The sequence below is a fragment of the Malurus melanocephalus genome, unplaced genomic scaffold (assembly GCF_030028575.1).
Source record: "Malurus melanocephalus ecotype Western Australia unplaced genomic scaffold, MMel_1.1 scaffold_5, whole genome shotgun sequence".
In the NCBI taxonomy this organism is placed as follows: domain Eukaryota; kingdom Metazoa; phylum Chordata; class Aves; order Passeriformes; family Maluridae; genus Malurus; species Malurus melanocephalus.
The window spans coordinates 3187935-3193454 of NW_026623237.1; positions in this window are offsets into that span (position 1 = coordinate 3187935).

Below are 5520 nucleotides of genomic sequence, written 5' to 3' on the forward strand. Positions count from 1 at the left end.
TAAAAAAAAAAAAAAAAAAAAAAAAAAAAAAAAAAAAAAAAAAAAAAAAAAAGAAAAAGAAACCCCAAGATACACCAAATTAGTTTATTTGATCTGGGGATATTTAGGTTTACAATAAAAAGCTTTCACCTGCATTATGAAATTACATTTTTCCCTTGTGAGAGTAGTGGACAAGTGAAACCCACAAATGTAATTCTTTTTCCTGTGAGAACAGTCCACTTTTCAATCTAACATTCAAACAGAAAACCAAACCTTAAATCTATTCAATCGTCTTACTATACCCCACAGATGTTAACCGTGTTTTATGGACCACTGTCAGGTCTGCCAGTGAGAGATGATGAACTTTGTCTGTCTTTCCCCTAGTTTGAGAGTCTTTCCTTTGATTTTCCAATTCTCCCTTTGTCAGGACTGGGTTTGTCTGAAGAGAGGAGCAGCAAYAAACATCCTATGAACTGAGAAAATYCAAAGCATAAGAAAGATGAGAGAGTGTATCTGAAGGATCATGTATCTGTTTTGGTTTGCTTAATTTYTTTTTTCAGAGCCATCAGGCTGTGTGGTTATTTGACCCTGGCTGGAGGCAGGCACCTACGAAAGCCACTCTATCACTCTCCTCCTCYGCTGGACAGGGAAGCAAAAACAAAATGAAGTCTCATGCGTCAAAATAAAGATACTGAGAGATTTTCCCACTGTCAGGGAAAAAGAGGCTTGGCTTCAGAAAATTTGTTTAATTTTTTTACCAATCAGCTCAGATAGGATAACAGCAAATAGAACCAAACCTTGAAAACAAGTTTCCCCCACCTCCCTATTCTTCCTAGGCTGAACTGTATTCCTGGCTGTGGAATGGGGGCTGTGGTCAGCTCATCACATGATGTTTCTTCCAATTCTTCCTMCTCAGTGGGAGGGATCCTCACCCTCCTCCTCTGCTCCAGGATGGTCCCTTCCACAGGCAGCAGTCCTCCAGGARCTCCTCCAAGGGGAGTGCTTCCCACAGGCTCTCCATGAACTGCTTCAGYGTGGGTCCCTGGCTCAGTCCTTCGGGAAGAGGCTGCTCCAGCGTGGGTCCCCTGCCTAATAAAGTCTGGATGGTGTGGTTACAAAGGGGAGCTCAGAGTGCTGTGGCTCTGCTGCACTCAAATATCGCTGCAGGGTTACAAGCRGTAGCAGAGCACCACACTTCCCAGCACAGGGAATGCCCCTCGCCTCCTCCACTAGGGCAGCTCAGCTCTCACCTTCTTCTTTGCAATGCTTGGGCACCCGTGAGCCCCCCAAATTCCTGTGCTGTGCGAGCTCAGTACAGGAGGACTCAGACAGAACAACCCTCAATGCGAAATACAGCGCCTGGCCACAGCGAGACGGTGGAGATCACCACAAAAGGGCTGTCACGGAAGCGGAGCTGTGCCACGAAAACACAAATCCCACAGCACATGGGCGCTGCGAGGAGCCAGGCGGCTGCCAGGGTGAGTCAGGCCTGGAGAGACAGCCAACACGGGCTGGAGTTCACCCGGAGGGAAAATGGAAACACTGTGCCAAGATATGATCCATTAACAGATGATAAACCATGGGACTACCTTCGTGTTTCTTCCCCTCCTTTCCTAACTTACTTATATTTCAGTGTATTACTTACATAGTTTATGTACTGGGAAAATTGTACTAGTTCTTTAAAAATAGTCTCCAAGAAACAGCACACAGCTTGATTAACTCATTCATCTGTAGAGGTTATGGAATTAAACTGAATTTTTAGCTTAAGACAAAAAATGAGGAAGCAGGAATAAGAGCATAATAATATATTGCATACATTTAGCTATGTTATACTCTGMAGAGAAACATATTTTAGCAGATGTTTATAGCAATTGTTTAGACTATCCCACACCATATCCAGGTGAGAATAAATTTTAAAAAAATTTGTAAGATAAGGAATGAAAAATCCTGACAGAAGAAACATAAAGAATCCCAAACAAACAACCTAACCAACTAAAAAAAATAATATCGCAACAAGCCTCATATTTGAGTTAGGTTTTCTTGAGGTTATTTTTTAAATAATGTTAAAAAAAAACCCAAACAAACAAAAAACCCAAACCTAAAATCCCTCCTCACCAAACAAAATCTAATAATAAATGTAATGACTCCTCAAGCCAAACACTTAGGTTGGCAGTCAGGAGTGCTGAGTTTGTCTGCTACAGTATCCATMGGCTCTGTCTGAGGCTGTTCAGGGAAGAACTGCTCACACTGTGCAAACTTTTTGCTGTATATTCCCTCAAATATTGAGACCAAAGTTTTCAGAAAGAAAAAAAAAAAGAAAAGGCTTTAATGGCTTCAATGGCTTCGGACACCTAGTTAAGCTGCTTGTTTCCGAAAAGTGCTGATGACCCAGGAGCTCCCATTCACTTCAAAGTGTAGGATTTGGGAATGTTTGTTGCTTTAAGATTTATGGTCTCTCTAYATCCTAAATGAGAGATTCAAGAAATTACAACGTGTAGCTCATCTCCATTAAAATTAGAAAGAAGTGCTAGACTGATTTGTGGCATCTGTTCCAGAGACCAACACGTTCATGTGTTCACTGACCCTGCTGGGGGAATAAATGGGGTAAAGAAATGAAGATACCACAGGGGAAGCTTTGACAAGGGGCAACAGGGCACCTCACCACAAAATCCTTGAGCTAACAGAAGCCCCAGCACAAGAGAGAGAGGAGATGAGAACTCTTTCTGCAGGCAGACTAGTTAGTAGTAAAGGAACAGAATTCAGCTCACAGCTCTGACTATGCTCCTGTCAGTGAGCCAGCTAACAACATTGTGTAAAAACAGATTCACAGGCTGGGCAATAACAGCCCAAGAGAGCATGTGGAAATCCATAGCTAAACAAAATATCACCATCAGGAGCAAAAACTTTGATTCAAACATGGGAGAGAATTCTTATCATGCAGCAAAGCTGCTGTACAGCCAAGCTGACAGACCAAACCTACAAAACCTGTATGAAATCCCCTAACATTCAGATATTGATACCCATGGGGGTTTTGGCAAGTCACCAAAAGAAATGTGTTATTTCACTCCAGGCAGGCTTGTTCCCCAGTGCTTCCTGAAAAATATGGCATGCTTCACCCAGGAAAGTTTTGGAAGGCTTTCTCCTCTTTTGAGCAGGGGGRAAAAAATAGCAATTGCAAAGGGTAAGAGTCCATAAAAGGATGTCACTGTTAGCAACCTGAGTGACAGACAGGAAGGAGATTTCCACAATCAGCATTTGGTGAATTGCAAGCTATAAAAACTGTTTGGAGATTGCTGGGTTGTCTGCATTTCCAGGGACAGCAGTATAATTCTGTCTCTTACTAGATCTTGTTTTATGAGTATTATTTATTTCAGAATTTCTTCATATACSAAAGTAAAGCAAGAAAAGAGAACAAATGCCACTTCTTACAAGGTTATTTTTTCAGTGACTGCGTAACTAGAAAAGTGGTTTTATTATCTCAGATTTCTTTGCATCTACCATTGGAAAAAAATATAATTACTCTTGTAAAATATAATTACTCTTGTATAATTACTGTTACAAACAGCGTTCCTTTCACCTGATTCCTTTTGCTTTTATTGTGCTTTGTGTGTAGTCATTATTTTCTGCTTTTAAACCTGCTAGTTATGATTACAATGCATGAATCGTTGAAACACAGATGCATCTATGCTGAAGTTGCACCGTAATAATCCCTCAGTACCAAGTGGTCTATTCTAGCTGAACCAGAGAAAGGAAATCCTTTCCTGCACCAAGAAAACTTTCAGAGGAAAATACAAATAAAATCTTTCTGAAAAAAATTTTCATCTTGTAATTCAAGAATTTCATACAGAAATATTGTCTACTTTTCCTACCCAACATCCTTCTGTTCCACAGCTTCACACCTTTTTCTTCTTTTGCTTTTTGTTCAAGATTTTGTTCGATGTTAAAATCAGTCATTGAGATCTGAATTTGCTGCTTTTGAACTTCCCTATTCAGCAAGTCCCAGCAGCATAAACAGCATTTCTCTGCCTGTAGAGATCCTATAACACTTTAAGCTGGCACTTAAGAGGATGGGAGAGAGGGCAAGTTCCACTAACTAATCTACACTCGGCAGATTATTTTTTTTTTGTTAAAAATGTGTGGGTTTTTGTCGTGCATATGTATATATATTTGTACGTGTATGCATGTATCTCCTGGATAGATGGAAAATAAAAGGAAAAGCTGAAGGAGCTCAAGCTGTTTGGCAAGTTGAAACTGTTTAAATAATAAGGCCTTTGAAATGCCATTTCACATACTTGTTTTATTGTATCTTTAAAATGGAAGAGGCAGACTAGTTTTGATATATACCTAAGAATTTATCTGCATCATATATACTTAAAGTAAATTAATTAATGCAACAAAAAAGATGATGCTTAACTTTCCTCAGAGTGCTATGGACCTCTCAGGAGCACAAACATACAAACACTTCTATTTCATGCGAGTACTGAGTGGCTAGGTTGGAAATAGAGACATCTAGGGCTCAGAGCAATGAATATGAACAAAATTACCTTGTACAGAATACTTTACAAGCRTCAAAAAAGTACAGGCCAGTAAAGTACAGGCCAGTAGTAACTGCTTGAATTAAATGTCCATAGCAGCAGCAGCTTTTTTTCCTGGGGAAAGGAGAAGGCAACAGCAGAYTTAGCCCAAGAATCCTTGTCCTTCCCCAATTTCTGGAAGCTGCGTTTCTCTAAAGTCGTCTCAAAAGAACCCGGGCAGAGGCTTCTATTTCTGAGCTGCTGGCGTGTGCACATTGCTGTCCGCGCAGATTCCAAGCCCGGGCTGCAAACACCAAGAAGGCAGGGTTTTCCAGCTGCCGCAGCTGGCAACTCCTGCGGAGCCCCAGTAGATGGCAACGTTGGCTCGAGTGTCCTCGAGTGTCCGCTCCGTGCCGGGGCTGCGGGAGACGCTGCTTTCCGTCCGCCCGAGCCGCCGGGAGCTTGGATGGGCGGCTGCGGGATGTGCCCAGCAGCGATGCCAGGTCCATTCTGTTACCAGCTAAACCAAGGTGCTCCACAAACACAGACACTCTCTTGGTACCTGGGTGCTAAAAAGGGAGTGCCAGCCCTCGGGAAATTGAATGATTTCCTTGCTATTTGACCAGAAATTCTGAAATTCAGGCGGGTTATCTCTCAGCAGACACAATCTTCTTCTGTGCAGAACAGAAGTGGATAGCCAAAATCCTACAGGCTGCTCCAGCCAGCCGAAAGGATGCCATGAACAACCATAAATCCTGCTGAAATGCAAGGTTTCTGGTTCCATGTGCAATGCCATTAGTGTTTCAGGGACACCCACTGCAGCTGTGACTCGTGTCCTCCAGCTGGAGATCTGGAGGGGTGGATGTGGCAGAACAGCAGCTCTGGTGGCTCACAGCTAGGCAAGACTTGCTCAAAGTTTTGATACAAAGAAGTAAACTGTGTCAATTGGTTGAATGTCTCTCGCACATTTTAAAACACCCAGAATTTTATTGCGATATCAAAAAACCAAAGCAATTCTTATGAGTAT